Here is a 21559-nt window from a genome sequence, read left to right on the forward strand (position 1 = left end):
AGATAACAAAATGAACTTTTTATGCACTTTGTAGACTAAGATTTAACTTCGAATAATTAGTATAGATCAAGTATTGGTTGCATGTCCGTGTAGAGGCAGATAGGTTTAAGATGAAAAGTTTCCTAAAATTTATGCTTTTAATTATCATCTTAGATTATCGGATCTTATTCGGAAAAATATGAGCTGAGTTGAATTATTGTGTTGCACAAAGTGTTCTATTCATGTGCAGAATTTGATAGAATTCGTACTTGATCATAGTCTTAAAATGAGCCTATGTGATATGAATATGTGGTTTGTCAAGAGAATTTGTCTGTTTTTTTTATACGTCACTTTGGAATTCATAGCAGTGACCTCCTCATGGTGATGCAAAGTAGTAGCTTTGTTTAATTTTTATATTTTATTTAAATTAAGCTATAATTTTTCTTGCTGGTACAGCAGATTCACTTTTCATTCTCAATTGCATGCATTCTTGTATTCACCATTGGATTCAGTTCACATAAAGTATTGTTACTCTAATGGCTTGTATTTGAATATAATTGTAGTTGATTGTGCACTTATTCTGATGAATCAAATACTATAGGTTTAAGGATGTTGTCCATCATCAACTAGTATGTTGGTGTTGAATTTTACCATACTGTTTGTACCACAAGCTGGGACTTATCTAACATATGGCAAGTTCTATGAAGTACCGTCTCCTATATTATACCAATACATTCCTGTTTGAAACCCAAATGAAGTTCCATTTTTGTAACATAGTATCAAAACCTTTGTTGAACAAGTACTATGGATGAAAAATATAAATGAATTTTTTGAAATGAATTGTTTCCATCTTGTTGTTGCTAGAGCCTTGTTCTATTGATGTTGCCAATTTTAACTTCTACTAGATTTGATCAGTTGTTGGTATTGAAGAAGTGTTGTTTTGTTCCATTATAGTTTGGTATCACTACCTTCTATTATTGCATTTGGTACAACATTTGTTAATTGCTCTTCTATAGTTATTATTAATTTTTTTATTATTAAATAATCTTATTGCTTATTGCTATTATATTAGTTGTTTTGGCAATGGCATCATCTTCAATCAACCACCACACTAATCGGTTGGATGAAAAGAACCATGACAACTAGGCATTTATTATAAAGCATTTGATGCATATTTATAAATTCTACATACATATAGATATGGCATTGGAATGTCCTATGGATATGAATGCAAAATCAAAACAAAAATCAAGCAAAGTTGAAGTTTAAGCATAGATTGCCTCCAATGTGAAGCCTTCACAATTGTTTCAAATATACAAATGTTAGATTGCAAAAGAAATATGGAATATTTTTGGTAAGATCTACAAGCCTTCAAGAGTTACTACTGAGATATTTTTGATGAGGAAACTTTACAATCTTTGATACATTGATAGAGAATCTATGGAAAGTTTTCTTAGGAAGATTTTTATATCTTAGGAATTAATATATTGAATCTCATGGTGAAATGAGTAAACAAAGTATGACATTTATCATACTTATTGTATTGCCAAAGTCATAGGATTGGCTTGTTTAATTGATTGCATTGAGAAAACAAGAAGAGATCTCAATAGAAGTGGTACAATTTATATTCCTTGAAGAGTAGATGCAAAGAAAAGAGAAGATTAGTTCTTTAGTAATGCATATAAGAAAGAAGCAAGCCTTGAAAAAGGACCATCTAATATAAAATTAAAGGTTCAACATTGATAAGTCCAAAAGTACTTATAAGATTTGTAGACAAAAGAAACATCAAGAAGTTGATGCATAGTGTTTTAAAACAAAGAGTTCTTAAGGACATGAACTTCAAAGAACTAAAAGATGAATACACTCTTGTGTCACTCAAAAAGACTAAAAAATCACTCAAAGATGATATAGTATTAAACTAGGATGGCTATTACTAAAGACAAGAAGACTAAAAAGTCTTGAAATAATAATAAGGACTAGAAAGGCCTTGAAAAGAGTGAAGAAGGCTTCATTCTTGCTTCTATATATACTATCTAACTAGGAGCTATGTAGCAATATTCTATAGAACCTCCTACACATGTTGACTTTATAAGACACGTATCTTAACTTGCAAAGTAAGTTTTTTACATGCATTTTTCATAGTTAACTTCTCCTACAAGCTTCTAGAAATCTTCCTCAAAAAATAAAATAAAATAAATTTATTTTCACTTACTTCTATTTAATTATATGGATAATTATTGAAATATATCTTTATAATAAAAATAGTATAGATAATGTTGAGATTGTTGTTATTATCTCAATCCAAGAGGCATCATGTAAGTTACAAACAATGATTGCATTGTTATCTCAATTATGTCATTTTATTTGTATTGAAAATATAATTAATTTATATATATAGTAAAATAAGCATATGCTTCTCAACTTTAATGAAAATTTAACTATCCAACTCTAAGGCTATAATAGTAGCATTAACAAATCATATGGTTCAAAAGAGATATACCTTACAATTTTGGATCTTAAAAAAAATTACATTTTTGTGGTTGTGAAGGACATACACTAGGTTATTTAAGCATGCAATATTCTCTTATTAATGACAATCTTATTGTCAAGGACATGAATCTTGAAGAAAGAAAATCTTCAATATATTCTTGTATCACAAAAAGAAATTAGAAAGTCACTCAAAGTTGATATAATATTAAATTAGAATGGCTATTATCAAAAACAAGAAAACTAGAAAGTCTTAAAATGAGACTAAGGACTAAAAAAGTATTAAGAAGAATAAAAAAGGCTTCACTCTTGCCTCCATATATACTCTTAATTAGGAGCTATGTAGCGATCTATTATAGGACCTCCAAAACGTGTTGACTTTACAAGACACATATGTTAACTTGCAAGGCAAGTCTTCTATATGTGTGCTACATAGTTAGCTTGTTCCACAAGCTATTAAGACATGATTAATTACTTGACCAAGTTTCTAACCTATCAATCAACAACAAATATATATAAAGTCAAAGCAAAGTCTATGAAGCTTCTAAAAAGCTTCTTTAGAAGATATTATAAAATTAACTTATTTTTATCTTCTTTTATTTATTTCTACCCAATCATATAGGTAATTATTAGAGTACTTATTTTCTTGGATATACATATTTACCCTGATAATTATATAGATAATAAGAATAGGTAGAAGTAAGTCAAAGTAAATAAATGTCATAATATCTTGTAGAAAGCTTCTTAGAAGCTTTATAGATATTGCTTTGCTTTTATACATGTCTATAGGTGATTGATAGGTTGAAAATCTGGCCAACAAGGAGGCTACATGTCAACATGTTGACTACTTATAGTACAAATTGGTCATATAATATCAAAGCTTTGTCTTTTCTTTATTAAGAGTGGATTACCCCTTTTTCTTGATAAGACATAAGCGTATTACAAGTTGTAGATTATCCTCTTCTAAATTGATATTTTTTGTATATATATATATATATATATATATATATATTTATTATTCTTGAATATTATATTTTGTGAGAATAGAAACCTTTCTTTTTATTGTGCCAGTATGATAGAGCTTCCTGAAATAAAGAATGCAATGGCTCAAATACAAGAGCAAATGAGAGAGTTAATACTTGCAATGCATCAACTCAGTCTACTACCATAAGGAGCAATAAGATTATCAGGCAATTAAGATATAGAGATGATTGGAGTTGCTTCAACATCTACACCAAGCCATACTACTTCTCCTACAATGGAACATCGCTCAAGTTTCAAAGAACCAAAAATTGGATTGCTTGAGAAGTTTGATGGCACAAGATCTAAGTTTCAAAGATTCATTAATTAGGTAAAATTGGTGATTGAACTACAACCTCAAAGTTATCCAATTCAAGGTTCACAAGTCAAGTTTATTGGAACATTACTTTCAAGTTCTGCTTTATTATGGTTTTCATTATTTCTTGAACAATATTGTGGACGTAGAGAGAATTTGCTTCAAGAAAATGATGGGCTTTTGGTTGTCACTAATTGCTCAATCAAGCTTTAAAATAAGAAAAGCACTAAGTTTATATGTAATTTTTCTTTTTTAAGTAATTACACTAAATACATAAGCCTCAAGTAACTAGCAACATCCAAAACATGATAAAATCTTCTAAATCCTTGTATATCCTTATGTGAAAATTTTCTTGAATTTCAACACCTCATATCTTCTAATCCAACTGTCCAAACAAAATCAAATTTTACATTAGGTACTAATATATTCTTATTAATTTTTATAATAAATTTCAACTGCAAATTCATTATAGATCTTGAGATATCTTGATAATTCTAATAATCACTTTAAATTCTTGTTTTTATATACCCGTGTGCAATTTTCTTCATATCTCACAAAATATAAATTCAAATGCCACAAAATTTAATTACATAGCTTTTTAACATAAAATATTATATTTTTCAAAAAGTTTGAATCAAAATTTCGTCCAAAAACTTAAGTAATGGCTCCAACCATTACTAAAAATAAGACCACTCACTTACTACCTTTGATTTAAAAGGGCTGCTTTAATCTCCCTATAATTTATTCACATAAACTCTAAAAGCAAAATTTCTTAAATAAAAGATATAGACTTTAAAATTGCTATTCCAACCACACCTTTTGATCTTCAAAAGTTGCCATACAATTCCTCCTATTCTCGAAAGAGTAATAGTATGTCTTAAATTAATATCTTAATTTCAAATAGCTATATTTTCTTCACTTTAACTCCAAATCCTCTAGTTTTTATACACAAATTGTGGCCCAAATCCTGAACTTTATAATATTTTCTTTTATTTGCCAAATGCTTTCTTTGAAGTTGCCAAAATCCTTGTTAAGATTGCAAGCAGCCTACTCAAAGTTCACTGGGCATGATATTTGATTAATAGGAATAAAGTTCCTCATTCCTTTCCTTCATCCGACCATGCCTTACTTTCATCCCTCCCACTTAACTTCCTACTAGTTTAAATTTTCATCCTTAGGCATCCACCTTCTTCCAAGGCTTCATATTAAAAATTTAGGCCCTACATTTTCTTTAATGTCAAAATCAAAACAAGTAAAAAAAAAAACAAAGTAAGTTCTTATACCAACTCCTTTAAATATAATCTACTAACGAATCTAATATACATCTCGATTTATCAACATATAATATTTTTTAATTAACTTTTACATACTATAAGTATTTACAATATAACAACGTAATCAAATATTAGATAATTTGGAAGCATTCTTAGCAGAATTTCGATCTATGTATAAAAAACATGATACAATCCGTGTTCCAACCAACAAGATTTGTATCTTGTGAAAAGGCAATGGATCAATGATATTATATACTTCACAATTTTGACAATTAACAATGGATATCAAGTCGGATGATGCAGCATTCATCAGCCAATTTTCCTATGTATTACAATATGAAGTAAAGAAGTTGATGTTTAATTTATGTAATCCTCAGATATTGAATCAAGCAATTGACTTTGCTGTGAAACGGAATAATCAACTTTTTGCATTAGATTTGAGAATTGCAAAAGGAAACTTTAATATTATTACAATTCAATAACAACACCAACTACTGCTTAATCTAAACATTTTGAAGTAGAAGATATGCAAATTGATGCACTTTATTTTAAACCTCTTATCAAATAAGAAAAGACTTGTCGTTGTCAAGAAAGACTATGTTTATATTATAAAGAAGCTAAACACAATGCTCAATATTGTCCAAAGAAAAAATACAACTATAAAATGAGGAGTACTGCTATCAAAGATGAAAACATGTCGAAAAATAAACTTTTCCAACTACAATAGGGATCGTGTGGCAAAAAACTTCTACAATTCCTAATAAAGGTCTTATTCTCTCATCATAATCCTCTCCTTCTTTTATAATAGATATACATTTAAGATCTAACAATCACAAAGCCTTTACTTTAATAGATTCAGGACCCTCAGGTTGTTTTTTAAATGAAGAATTTGTTAAAAGTCATAATATACAATAAGTATAAAAAACTAAATCCGTACATGTAGAAGTCATAGACAATCATCTATCATCTTCTGGAGATGTTACTCATGAAATACTTCCTATAGATGTAGTAATCAATAGTCATAATTATTGCATAATTTTTAATATAATTAGATCTCCCTCTAATCTAGTAATTTTAAGTTTATTGTGGCTAGAAAAGTATTATCCTGTGATAGATTGTATTTCTTATAAATTTGACTTTTCTTCAAACATCATTAAGAGTTTTTCTGATTTAGTAGAAAGCCATGAGTCTAGTGTAGCCAAACCTATACTTGTAGATACAAAAGCTTTTTTGCATGCTACAAAAAAAAGATTGTCTTTTGTTATTTACGCTATAGCCATTTTAAATAATGGAAAGATTTCAACTAAAATTCCAAGTCAATATCAAGACTTTTAATATGTTTTTGAAAAAAAAAATGTAAATATTCTGTCGAAGCATTGTCCATATGATTATTCAATTGATCTTAAAGAAAGAACTCAGCCACTATTTGGTCCAATTTATAGTTTATCACAAAATGAGTTGGCTAAACTCAAGAAGTATATTGATGAAAACTTGGCCAAGAATTTCATATACCATTCAAAATCTCCTACAAGAGTTTCTATCTTATTTGTGAAGAAAAAAGATGGATCATTACAAATGTATGTAGATTATTGAGGACTCATCAAGATTACCATGAAGAATAGATATCCTCTATCTTTGATATTTGGACTTTTTGATAAATTAAATCAAGCTAAGTTCTATACAAAAATAGATCTATGAAGAACATACAATCTAGTCCGCATTAAAAAAGGAGATGAATAGAAGATTGTATTTTGAACAAGGTATGGAAACTTTGAATATAATGTCATGCTTTTTGGACTCCCGAATGTACCAACTCCTTTTGAACATCTTTTGAATGAGTTTTTTTGTGAGTTTCTAGATGATTTTGTTGTTTGTTACTTAAATAACATTTTAATCTACTCTAAGAATGTAAAAGAATATAAATTTTATATTTGTCGTATATTACAAAAACTTACAGATGCGAAATTGTATGCCAAGATAAAAAAAAAAGTATCTATTCTATACTATTCAAGTTGATTTCTTAGGATACATCATTTCAAACAATGGTCTAATGATGGATCTTAAAAAAATTTACATAATCATAGAGTAGAAGATTCCAAAAACAATAAAAGATGTATAATGTTTTTTGGGATTTGTCAATTACTATCGAATCTTTATCAGGAACATTTCTTAAGTTGCAGTTCCATTTATTGGCTTAACTTATAAAGACAAGTTTGAGTGGAATAAAGAATCATTATTTGAAGCTTTAAAGAAAGTTGTTACTTTTGCACCAATCTAGCATTGTATCAACTTTTCTAAAGCATTTTTTATGGACATAGATACATCAGACTTTGCCTTGGCTGCAATCTTGTTATAGATAGGAGTAGATGACAAGTTATATCTAGTAGCTTTTCATTCAAGAAAAATTTTAGTAGCTAAGATTAATTATAAGATCCACAACAAAAATCTTCTTACAATCGTGGATTCTTTTCAAGAATGGCATTATTATTTAGAAGGTGCTTTAAGTCTAATCACCATGTATACAGATCACTATAGCTTCGAATATTTTATATTAGCATTTGTTTTGAATTGTTGCCAAGCTTGTTGGAGCATGTCTTTGTTAAGATTTGAGTTCAATATCACTTATTAGCTAAGAAAATAATATGGTCTATCTAATACCCTTTCTAGATGTTCTTATCTTATATCAAAAGAGGAAAAAATAGCTTTTGATTAACAAAAGATAATTTTACTAAAGCCAAAATAATTTCATCTCCGAACAATGAAATCAACATTGACTGTTGATTTGACCTTTCTCAAGCAAATTCAAGCAAATATGTTCTCAGACCTTTTTATTTATGATATTAAAAATAATTCTTCTAATTCTTAAGATACTTTCAAGTTTTAGTTTAAAGAGAACCTATTTTATTTTGAAGGATGTTTATATATTCTAAAAAAAAAAGCACAATTACGTGCTCTTAAAGCTCGTCACAATTTCCTTGCAATATGATAATTTAGATATAATAAGACTTTGGAGCTTATATCCAAATATTTTTGGTGGTTTCATATGTGGAAGGCTATTTAATGAATTTGTGTAGATATGTGATATTTGTTCAAGATCAAAAACTCCTTGTCATCGACCTTATGGACTTCTCCAACCATTATTCATACAAAAACAACCATGGTCTTTTGTCTCTATAGATTTTATCACAGATCTTCTAATTTCAAGTTCATATGATTCCATATTTGTGATTGTAGATTATTTCACTAAGTTGATATATTCTTTACAATGTATAAAATCTTTCACAGGTGAAGGAATAGCTAAACTCTTCCTAGACAATATATATTGCAATTATGGATCATCAAGGGAGACTATATCAGATAGAAGAACATAATTTTTATCGAGATTTTGGAGAAGTTTTTTGAAGATATTGAAGGTGGATATAAAAATATCTTTGGTTTTCTATCCTTAAGTTTATAGATAAATAGAGCAGTATTTGAGGTGTACTATCAACTATCAATAAGATGATTAGACAATTTTTGTGCCATTGGTAGAGTTTGTTTATAATAATTTGATACATTCTTCTACTCAACAAATACCTTTCTTTGCCAATTATGGTCATCATTTACAATTTGATACTTTTGACTTTTTAAAAGTTAATAATTTTGTGGCAAAAGATATAACAAATCAATTGTCAAAGTTACATGAAACAATGAAGGCACAATTAAAAGAAGCTAAGGAACGACAAACAGCCAACGCAAATGTCTATTACAAGGAACAACCTCAATTCTATGTGGAAGATAAGATATGGTTACTTTGTCATAATATTAAAACTATTTGTCCTTGTGACAAACTCAATTATCATATATTTGGTCAATTTTTCATTTGTGAATAAATCAATTTAGTTGCTTATTGATTGCACCTATCAGAGTCTATGAAAATCCATCCTATGTTCCATTTATCTTTATTTGTGCCATACAAGACAATGATTATACAAAGAAAGAGACAAATACTACCACCTCCTATAGAAGTGGACAATAATAAAAAATTTGAGATAGAAAAAGTCTTAGATTCAAGGCGACATCAAAATAGGTTAGAATATCTAGTACATTGGCATGGATATGACATTTATGATTGTACATGGGAGTCATTTAGAAATCTAGCAAATGCATCAGCCAAATTTAAAGCTTTTCATCAATAACATCCATCAAAATCAAGCTAAAGGGTCAAGAAATTCTTTACTATATAGCAAAGCAAGTCCAATGGAGATTTCATTCTATCTTGTATCTTTATTTCTTTAGATATTTTTATACTTATGATATGGAGAATCAACAATCAATATATTCAACTTAAGAGCTATGATTTGCTATACTACCAAATGAGACATTGCAACTATCGAAACTTTTGGGATGCCAAAATTGACATAAAGATCCTTAAGAATGACATATTCTTCTTCAAAATAGATGGCAAGATACAACACGTTTGGTACCACGATCTTAGAAGGAACTCCTAATATTTAATGATACTTTTGGAGGTAGAAACTACTCCTCATGGTATTACTAATGTTTTATTTGAAAGAAGTTATAAAGGCCTGAATAATGATCAAATATAAAAGGTGGTCTTCTTGCCTTGGTATGAGACATTATTGATGGTTGAAGGGACCTATCAACTACCTTCAAAGGGAACAAAGATCAGAATACATGGCAAATACAATTTGGTGCATCTTTGATTTCATCAACTTATAATCAGTGCTCCTCATAGAACTCATTTTTAGAAGAAAGGATAATGTAACAAACATATATATTTATCTTGATAATTATCTAGATAATAAGAATGGTTAGAAGTAAGTCAAAATAGATAAATATGATAATATCTTAAGAAAAACTTTGTAGAAGCTTCATAGACACTGCTTTACTTTTATACATGTCTATAGGTGATTCGTAGGTTGAAAACTTGACCAACAAAGAGGCTACGTGTTGACATATTGATTACTTGTAGTATAAGTTGGACATATGGCATACACCTAAAAAACTTACCTTGCAAATTAGACATATGTCTTGCAAGTTGGATGCATATTAGAGATCGTATAGCATGTCATTATATAGCTCTTAGTTAAATAGTATATATAGAGGCAAGAGTGAGGTCTTCTTCACTCTTGTCAACACCTTTCTTGCTCTTAGTTTAGTTTGAAGAGTCTTATATTTTCAAATCTATGGCAATAGCCATTCTTGTTCTTCCTTGAATATACATACTTTCTTCTATTTTATCACTTTACTTTTGACATAGATTTTATGAGTTTATATATGTTCTTCTTGTTTGTATCCTTGACACCTTTGTATATCCATGAAATTATCTCCTTTTCTTGGGACAAGTTCTACATAGAGTAGTCTTTATATATTAAAGAAATCCAAGATATAGAGATTTATCTTTGCCACATGCTCTGATCTTTATTTTTATCAAGTATGGTTGATAGATCTTCTTAGCTATCAATAGTAACTCATATGAAGACAAGAAGATTATCCTATTAATTAATTTTTGTTGAATCCTTTGTAACTTCTTTTAAATAAAACATTTGAAATGTCGTCAAAAATTATTCTTAAATCTAATAAAATCACCAAACATCAGGAGTCTCTTCCAAGGTTGTGATATTAAATACATTATATCTCACCATCTTTTCAAGAAAGAACATGTCATCTGCGAAGATCTTCATCTCACTTTTGTTGTCTTAAAGATTGTAACAATTGCAATGTCTTATGTGGTAAGTCCACAAATAAAAGTTCTTGAGTTAAAATTGGTGGTTATTGGCTCTCCATCTTTTTAGCATATTAAATGTACAATAGCTAAAAAGAAGGATAGAAGGTAGAATATTATCTTCTTTTAATCTTATTTCTTTTATAGCAAAGATTTACTATTATTCATCTTGATTTTGATGGATGTGGTTGATGAAAAGCTTCAACTCTCTTTGCTACATTTGCAAGATTTTTTGTTGGTTTCTATGTACATTCATTAATATCATATCCATGCCAATGAACAAGATATTCTAATCTATTTTGATAATTCCTTAAATCTAAGACTTCTTCTACTTCGAACTTTTGATTATTATCCACTTCTGTGAGACGAGGTAGCATTTATCTTCTTTTTAAGATATTAATTGTCTTATAAGGGTGAAAAAGGGATAAGTGAAATATGAGGTAGATCTTTATAGACTCTAATAGATATAATTGATAAGCAATAAGATTGACTTATTCACTAATAAGAAAAGGTCCAAACCTACAATAGTTTAACTTGTCACAAGAACTAGTAGTCTTGATATTGTAATGAAATAATCATACCTTCTTACTTATGTTAAATTAAAGTTGCTCCTTGCAATAAGCATCTACATTAATTTTTTGTTATTCTTGAGCTCCTTTCAATTTTATCTTCATTATTGCATGGAGCTTTGACAAATGATTTGCCAAATCTTGTACCGTAGCATTATCAACTTTTGAAAAGTCAAAAGTATGAAGTTGTAGATGATAACCATAGTTGAGAAAGAAAGGTGTTTGTTGAGTAGAAGAATATATCAAATTATTGTATATAAATTCTATTAATAGTAAAAAAAATTATCCAATCATCTTGATGATAGTTGATAATATATCTTAAGTACTACTCCAAAACTTGATTCAACCATGCTATTTACTTATCAATTTTAGGATAAAAAGCCAAACAAAACTTTATATCTATTTTTAAAATCTTAAAAAGGGTTTTCCAAAATCTTGATATAAATTGAATCCATCTATTTCATATAATATCTTTAGGCAATTTGTAATAGCAATTAATGTTGTTAAAAAAATCTTAGCTATTTCTTGACTTGTGATAGATTTTATATATGATATAAAATAAGCCGTTATAATAAAATAATCTACTATTATAAATATAGAATCATATGAATCTTATACTAGAAGATCTATAATAAAATCCATAGAAACAGAAGATCATGATTGTTTTGGAATAGGTAATGGCTAAAAAAGTCCATAAGGTTGATGGTCAAGAGTTATGGATTTTGAACAAATATCTCATGATTGCACAAAGTTTATGACTACCTTCTACATTTGAAGCCATCAAAAATCTCTTGATATCAGCTCTAAAGTCTTGTTGTATCCAAAATGTCTACCTGTTGGAAAGTCATGCCAAGTTTGAAGAATACATAATTGTATCCCATCTTTTGGAATATATAATCATTCCTTGTAATAGAATAGGTTGTTCTTAAATTCAAACTTAGAAGTATCATGAGATTTAGAAGTATTATTTTTGATATCATAGACAAGAGAATCAGAGAACATACTTGATTGAATTTTCTTAACAAATATTGAATCAATGATTAATATTGATTTTTTTACTCAAAGGTAAAAAAAATTTGACTTCAAGAAAAAATTTCTTTGTTGATCAAAAGATACATCTCTTTTTTTTAGTACAAGATAAGATTATTTAGAAATAGCATCTAACAAACCTTGTTGCTTTTCAAGTCAATAAGTGATCTTGAAATCAAATCTTGATAAGGACATGCTTCAACGAGCTTGGCCATAATTTAAAATACATACTGATATGAAATACTCAAGATTTTTATGATTTATATGTATGATGACTGGATTCAAGGCATCTTCTAAATAATGACACCATTCTTAAAATGAATCCATGATTACAAGGAATTCTTTATTGTGGATCTCATAATTAATCTCAATTATTGAAAATTTTCTAGAATAAAAAGCTACTAAATGGAATTTCTCATCTTCTCTCATTTGTGATAATACTACATTCAAGGCAAAATTTGATGCATTTATTTCTACAAAAAATATCTTGCAGAAGTCAACATGATATAAGATCTAAGTAAAAATAAATTCTTTTTTTAAAGCATCAAATGATGTTTCGACTTCTTTACTCTATTTAAGTTTGTTTTTACAAGTCAAATGTATAAGTGGAATTGTAACTTAAGAAAAGTTTTAGATGAAGATCTAATAGTAACTGACAAAGCTCAAAAAGCATTGCACTTCCCTTACTATTCTTTGAATCTTCCAATCTATGATAGTTTGGACCTTCTTTGGATCCATAATTAATTTTTAATTGGAAATGATATATCTTAAAAAATCAACTTGATTAATGTGGAATACACACTTTTTTAACTTGGCATATAATCTTGTATCACTAAGTTTTTGTAATACATAACAAATATGAATTTCATGCTCTTTTACGTTTTTAGAATAGATTAAGTTGTCTTCTAAATAACACATGAAAAAATCATCAAGAAACTCACGAAAGACATCATTCATTAGATCTTAAAAAATAGTTGGTATATTTGTGAGTCTAAAAGGTATAACATTATATTTAAAATACCTTTACCTAGTTTAAAACATAGTTTTTCATTCATTTCTTTCTTTAATGCATACCAAATTATATGCTCCTTGTAATCTATTTTTATATAAATCTTTGTTTAATTCAATTAATCAAGAAGTCATGCAATCTAAGGTAAAAGATACTCATTTTTTATGGTGATCTTGTTGAGTTTCCAAAGATCCATCTTTTTTCTTCATAAATAAGATAGGAGCCAAAATTAGAGATTTAGAATGATATATGAAATTCTTAACTAAGTTTTTATCAATGTACTCTTTGAGTACAATCAATTCATTTTATTATAGGCTATAGATTGGTCCAAATGGTGGTTGAGATCTTTCATAAAGATTGATGGAACAATCATAAAGACAATGCTTTGGAAGAATATCTCCATTTTTTTTTTTAAAAATATCTTAGAAATCTTGATACTATCTAGGAATACCACTTGACATCTTCTTGCTATTAGAAATGGATGTAGCATATCAAGCAAAAGATAATCCTTCTTTTATGGCATACATAAAAGCTCTTGCACCTACTAGTAAGGGTTTGGACATATTAGACTTATATATTTTTACTTGATTAATGGAATTTTGGGTTAAACTATCAAAAAAATTAAGATTACAAAAAATCCAATTTATTTTAGGATTATATTTTTTTAATCAAGATAATCCTAAAATAATTAGATTGGATGAAGATCTTATTATGTTAAATATTACTATGCTATTATGATCTTTAATTTCTACATCTAAAAGAACGATTGCATACATAACATCTCCAAAAGATAGCAAATGACTATCTATGACTTGTACATGTATAAGTTTAGTTTTTTTGACTAATAATATTTCTTGTTTTTTGACAAAATCTTCATTTATAAAATAGGTTGAAGCTCCTGAATCTAACAAAGCTAAGACTTTGTTATTTTTTGATCCTAAATAAACTTCTATTGTAAAATAAGGTGAAGAATTTGAGGAAAGTATAGAATCATTACTATGAGTTATGCAAGATTTCAACTGCTCAGTCTCTATTGTAGCTGAAGAAACTTATTTTTTGATACCTTGTCTTCTTTGGCAACCATGCTTCTTATTTTGTGATTGATTTGTTTCTTTAGATAATATTAAGTAGTGTGTTTAACTTCTCTATAATATAAGCATAATCCTCTTCATATCAATAAGTCTTTTTTTGCTTTGTGAGGAGATTTAAAATATACCATATTAATTTGTATTGATTCTGGCCTTCATGAATAATTTTTTGAAAACTTGGAAGCTGCCATGATTATTTGATTTGTTCTTCTCTAGCCAAATCTTTATTCTTAACATCTTTCAAATAATTAATTTTCATATGCAATAGCTTAAATAATAAATTATTTTAAAGATTTTATCTTTGATATTATTAATAACAAATCTTTGACATTATCCTTCAATCCATATCAAAATTAATTAATAAGGGCTTTGACATTTTAGTCCATGTCGTAAGTAAGGTTTTGAAATTCAATAGCATATATGATAGCTGACTGTGATCTTTATTGTAAAGATAAGAACTTAGTCTTCGCTATTCTTTCTTGATCTCTTTCTTTGAATGTGGCCATAAATACTTTTAGAAATGAATTTAAATTATAAAAGAGTTGCAAATCCTTTATCATTAAAAGTACAAACTAAGAGATAAAACTTCTTGATAAAAGTGCGCTTATGAATCAAACTTGAGTAAATCCATTGGGATATTGGAAAGGATGCAATCTTAGATAGAGCTTCACTTATTGCATAAATCTTCAAAATTTTGATCTTATTCCATCAAACTTCTCAAGCATATTAATTCTTATCACTATCATACTTATAGAAGCAAAACTCTTTGGATTTAGTTGTAAGGTGAATTTACTTGCTTCCTTCAATTCTTTAAGATCTTGCCACAAAATTTGAACTTCTTCCATAGATGTAGGCATAGTACCTCCATCATTCATATTAAAAATATGTGAGATTTCTACTTTTAGAATATTGAGAAGCTCATGAAGATTTACAATAGTTGCAAATTTATTCTCACTTTTGCTAAGAGTAGCATCTATAATCTTTTCTTCTATAGGCAATTCAAATAAATTCAAAAAGTTCAATTAGAAGAGGATAATCTGTAACTTCTAATATCAAATGAAAATTTTTACAAAGAGAGATAATCTAATATTTTTAAGAAAAAGATAAGTATTAGAAAATAAGATATTTTGTTTAAAGGTGGATAGTCCACAACCTTCAAAATATAACAATAAAAGTAAAATAATCTATTTATTTCTAAAATAAGATAAAAATATTAAATTAATTTTTTTGTCAAATTATCAAAGATATGAATCTCAAAGAAAGAAAATCCTCGATATACTCTTGTATCACTAAAAGAAACTAAAAAGTCACTCAAAAATGATAAATTATTGAACTAAAATGGCTATTACCAAAAATAAGAAGATTAAGGCTTAAAAAGGTATTGATAAGATTGAAGAAGGCTTCACTCTTGCCTCTGTATATATTCTTAACTAGGAGCTATATGGCGATGTCCTATAGGACCTCCAAAATATTTTGACTTTGCAAGATACATATCTTAACTTGCAAGGCAAGTTTTCTATATGTGTGTCTCATAGGTAGCTTATTCCGCAAGCTATTAATATATGGTTAACTTCTTGACCAAGTTTCTAACCTACTAATCAATCACAAATACATGTAAAGTCAAAGTAGCATCTATAAAGCTTTTAAGAAACTTTTCTAAAAGATATTATGAAATTAACTTATTTTTATCTACTTTTATCTATTTCTATCTAATGATATAGGTATTTACTAGAGTACCTATGCATATTTGTGATACTTATGCAAGAAAGGTTGTAAATTTAATTTTAATAACAATAGAAGTAATTATATTATTTTTTTTTGATGGTTTTTTCACACACGGCATATTCAACAATAAAAATTATTTTATACCTTATAAAATTAAAAAAAAATGCTACAATTGCTAGTTTATCTATTTTGAATTGTATATTCATTGAATGGCATTAAGTATTAATACATGTTTCAATAAATATAATATAAGAAGTAAAAAAAATAAATAGTTTTGAAAGATTGAAGATGAAAGATGAAAATGATAAGATACCAACAATTGTGTATTATTTGTAAGACCTATATGTAGTCTTTTTTATACAAGAACGAGCATATTAGTGGTATTTTAGGAGTAATAGTGTTTAATCTTGGTTATTCTCATACAACTAATTTTTGTGGGACCAAATAGTTAACTATGTAAAATACTTAATACTTAATAAATACTTTGGCTATTATAGCCTTGTATTTCTTCAAATTAAGAATCAAGTACATATTACTTATAAGATTTAAAAATCAAAGGCATAAAGAAGGACAAAAAAAAAAAGTAAAAATTTTTCTTACTAATCAAGGTATTAAATTCTTAAATTATAAGTTTGATTTTCACTTCAAGACTGAAGATATTAGATACATGATTACTGTAGAATGTATAAATGACTTTTCTGGTTTGTTATCGGTTAAATAGTAGTAATGTTGGGATTTAGATGAATGGTTAGTTCGATTAGTTGTTAATAGTAGGAAGTTAGGAACATATGTGGTTAAGAAGCCAAAGTTTCACAACCTGTAGAATCTGCTGAATGACGATTCATATTTTGGTAGGATAAAGAGGTTGAGGAAGAAGGAATGGGGGCCAGACTGTGATAGTCGTGAGCCAGGGTAAAGCTTGGAGCTACCCTTTTGTTTTCTTTGCTTTTGTGTTTTTCTTTAGTATTGGATTTAAGAAAAGGATTGCTGAAACTGTGATTGAGATATTGAAAATTATGAATTCGAATTAATTAATTTAGAGAAAGAAAATTTGATTGTGATAATAGAGATTATTGCATTGTGATAGTAGCACTAGAAGATTGAGTAAAAGTAAAGGAATTGAGAATTGAAGTACTGTGGAAAGAGATTAAGCATCCTGTAGATGTCAGGAATGTCAGTGATATTGAGTAGCTGCAGGGCAGTGAACGATTGTAGAGATTGTGAAGGGATTGAATTGAGATGAGGAAGAGAACTTTGGAAGTTTTAGATAATTAATACATAATCAATTGTGACATAACATATCCAATTCATACAACGAGTCTTTCCCCGAGATCGAACCCACCTATACTGATCAAATATCTTGGTGTTTTGAGTCCGAGTCAAATGACGATTACAATTACTCATACATATATACATGAGATTTTTGGCATGATAGAGCATATGATACAAACTACCTTTAAAGAAGTACAAGCATTTGTTGACAATACCAAGTTGGATTTTCAATATTGAGCATTTATTGCAAAGTTTGTGACTTGAACTTGCAATTGCCTTCTACTTGCAAGACTTAGTCAAAAGATACTATAAAAAAAATTTTATAATAAAAATCTTCTATTTAATATGTTCAATATTTTTGTTATCTTGTTTGGTATCAAATACCAAAAAAAAGACATCAATAGCTTAATGCAAAAGCAAAGAAGAATATCTTTGTTAGATATTTAAATATAAAAAAAGATATGAGATTTTTTTATCTAAAGAAAAGAAGATGATTCTTAGTTGAGATGTGATTTTCTTTGATGACAAGGATGAGCTGTTTAGTGAGCCGTTGATTCTTCAAGAGAAAGATAGAAAAAATAGAAATTATAGAAATAATCTTGATTTGTTTAATCTTCAACTTTCAAATAATTTAAAAATATCTAAACGTGAAGCCTGGAAATCTCATATATATGATGGATTTGGTAGAGAAATAGTTGATGAATAAGCAAATTCTATACAAATAGAAGTAGTGGGATTTTATCAAGTATAAATAGAAGCAATGTCATAGACATACTCATGTAAGCTAGTAATTAAATATATAAATAAGTAGAAGTAAGTAAAAATAGATAAAAATAAGCTAATTCTTGTTAAGAACATAGTCCTTAGAACCTTCTAGAGATAAGTTTTTAGAACCTTCTAGAAACAAGTCTCTGGAACCTTCTAAAAGCTTCTTAGTTGATAGAAGATGTTAAAGACATAGGCCTTAGAACCTTCTAGAGACAAGTTTTTAGAAACTTCTAGAAGCAAGTCTCTGGAACCTTCTAGAAGCTTTTTAGTTGGTAGAAAATGCTTGAGAAGCTTCTTAGTTGCTAGAAGTTACTTGAGAAGCTTCCTAAATAAGAGTATATATTGGAATCGAGGGTGAAGAGTTCTTCAGTCTCAACAACACATGTCTTGGAGCTCTAGCTCACCTCTCTGGTGTTGTTCTTATATTCATCTGATTAATCTATTTCTTGCCAATTCTTCTTGAACTTCTTGTTAGATCTTGAGTCTGTATTTCTATGTCCATGACAGTTTGTCGAGACTTTACTCACCTCAGATATCAGAGCTAGTTACTTCCTCGTTAGAGTGTGGATTACCCCTCTACTTGGAAGTGTACTAGCATTTTAGAGGTTGCAGATTACCCTCCTCTAAACTGATACTTCTTTTGTTACAATATTAGAGTCTTATTCTTCTTGGAGAGAGTGGATTACCCCTTTTCTTGAAGCTCTTAAGGTATTTTAGAGGTTGCGAAGTACCCTCCTCTAAACCAATATTATCTTCTTGTACAGTCGTTTCTGTCCTTCTCTTAGAATGGCCGAAGGCCAAGACATTAGTATGACGAAAAGTTCGGAGTCCAAGTTGGATGCTATCATGAATGCCTTCGCTACATTATCGCAAAAAACTGCAGAGATTGAAGGAGTCGTGGCAAGGCTTCATAATGATGGAGCATCTGGGATGGCACAATCTATGTTGCACCAGCCTCAAACTTCTGCACTTGAAGAAGCAACTTTGCCTCAAGTTCCACAAGCACCGCTGGTTCTACAACATAAGGAGCTCCGAGTTAGCTTTCTAGACAAGTTCGATGGTACGCGTTCCAAGTTTTGAGGATTCGTCAACCAAATCATATTGATAACAATTTTACAGCCCGAATGCTATCCAACGGAGGAATCACGTGTTGGGCTTGTTGGAACCTTACTTACAAGGCAAGCTCTATCATGGTTTGCTCCTTTGTTTGAGAAACGATCGTCCATACTAAACAACTTTGAAATCTTTTTGGAGGCGTTTAGGGAAGCATTTGGTGAACATGACAAGGTTCGATGGGCTACAACAAAGATTCGGTCACTACGACAAGGGATGCGCTCTACATTAGTCTATGCATCAGACTTCAGGCAATTAGCATGCGACATCAATTGGGACGAAGAAGCATTGATGAATCAATTCTATTCGAGTTTAAGAGACGATGTGAAGGATTTGCTGTTAACTCTTCTTGATCCGCAAATGCTCAATGAAGCTATTAGCCAAGCTGTGAAGTGCGATAACCGCCTATTCCAACGTCGCCAAGACCAACGTTCAAGACAACATACGATTCGCCACGCCCCAACCATGTCAACAAGCAGCATGAATTCACATTCAAAGGTAGAAGACATATAAATTGATGCGGTACGTGTCAAATCTCTTATCCTAGAAGAAAAAAAGTGACGTATGGAGGAAGGTCTATGCTTGTATTGCGGTGAAGAAGGCCACAAAGTTAGAAACTGCCCCAAGAAGCAAAATCGACCTATCGTCAGGACTAAGGGTGCATTTGTTCAAAAAAACAAGGATGCCCAACCACAATAGGAACCGTGCGGCTGGACAGTGAAATATCGCAACAACAACCAAGTTCCTTTCTTTTCGCTCAACCTGCCCTTTACTTTACAATCTCTTTATTTATTGGCCCTCAGAAACTGAGAACCTTAGCATTATTAGATTCATGAGCATCTGCTTGTTTTTTACACGAAGAATTTACGAAGTGTCATAAGATCCCTTTAGTACAAAAATCCAAACCTGTTCACGTTGAGGTCATAGATGGACGACCTTTATTGTCTAGTAGTGTCACCCATGAATCAAAACCTATAGAAGTGACGTTTAAAGGCCATAGTAGTCATATTATTTTCAATATTATTAGAATCTCATCAAATCCTATTATTATTGGTCTTTTCTGGTTGGAAAAGCATAACCCATCCATAGATTGGAGGTTGCGAAAGATGACCTTTTCTACAAAACCACCCAAGAGCAAGTCTAGTAGAAAATCCTGAATAGAAAAATCCTTATTCATTGGAGTAAGAGCGTTTATAAGATCGTCTAAGGAAGGTACACCGTTTGTCATTTATGCGGCTACAACTTCCGAGGAGAAGATCTCGACAACAAGTATACCTGAGCAATATAAGGATTTTAAAGACGTGTTTCAAAAGAAGAATGCCGACATGCTACCGAAACACCGACCATATGATTGCGCCATAGACTTGTAAGAAGGAGCACAACCACTTTTTGGCCCAATCTACAATCTATCACAGACGGAGTTGGCAGAGTTCTGAAAATACATCGACGAGAATCTAGCCAAGAACTTCATCCATCATTCAAAATCATCAGCTAGAGCACCCATCTTATTTGTGAAGAAGAAAGATGGCTCGTTGCGGATGTGCATGGACTATCGAGGCCTCAACAAGGTAACAAAGAAGAATTGTTACCCGTTACCCTTGATTTTTGGTCTTTTAGAACAACTTGGATGTGCAAGGATCTTTACAAAAATTGATCTAAGGGGAGCTTACAACCTCGTATGAATCAAAAAAGGAGATGAGTAGAAGACAACGTTCCGTACAAGGTATGGCCATTTTGAGTATAATGTCATGCCCTTTGGTCTTACCAATGCTCCACCGGTCTTTCAACATATGATGAATGATATTTTTTGAGAGCACCTTGACGATTTTGTTGTCATCTATTTGGATGATATTTTGATATTCTCCAAAAACGAGGAAGAGCATGAAAAGTACGTTCATTTGGTCTTGGAGAAACTAAGCCAGTGAGGATTATATGCCAAGTTGAAAAAGTGTTTATTTCACCAAATAGAGATGGAGTTTTTGTAATTCGTTGCGGCTATGGAAGGCTTGAAGATGGATCCCAAGAAGGTGGAAGCAATCGTGTCTTGGGAGGTTCCAAAGATGGTTAGAGACGTACAATGCTTTCTTGGTTTTGCCAACTTTTATCGAATCTTCATCAAGAATTACTCTTAAGTTGCTGCTCCTCTCACTCAGTTGACATGCAAGGATAAGCTAGAATGGGG

The sequence above is a fragment of the Physcomitrium patens genome, chromosome 24 (assembly GCF_059467195.1).
Source record: "Physcomitrium patens ecotype Gransden chromosome 24, ASM5946719v1, whole genome shotgun sequence".
NCBI lineage: Eukaryota > Viridiplantae > Streptophyta > Bryopsida > Funariales > Funariaceae > Physcomitrium > Physcomitrium patens.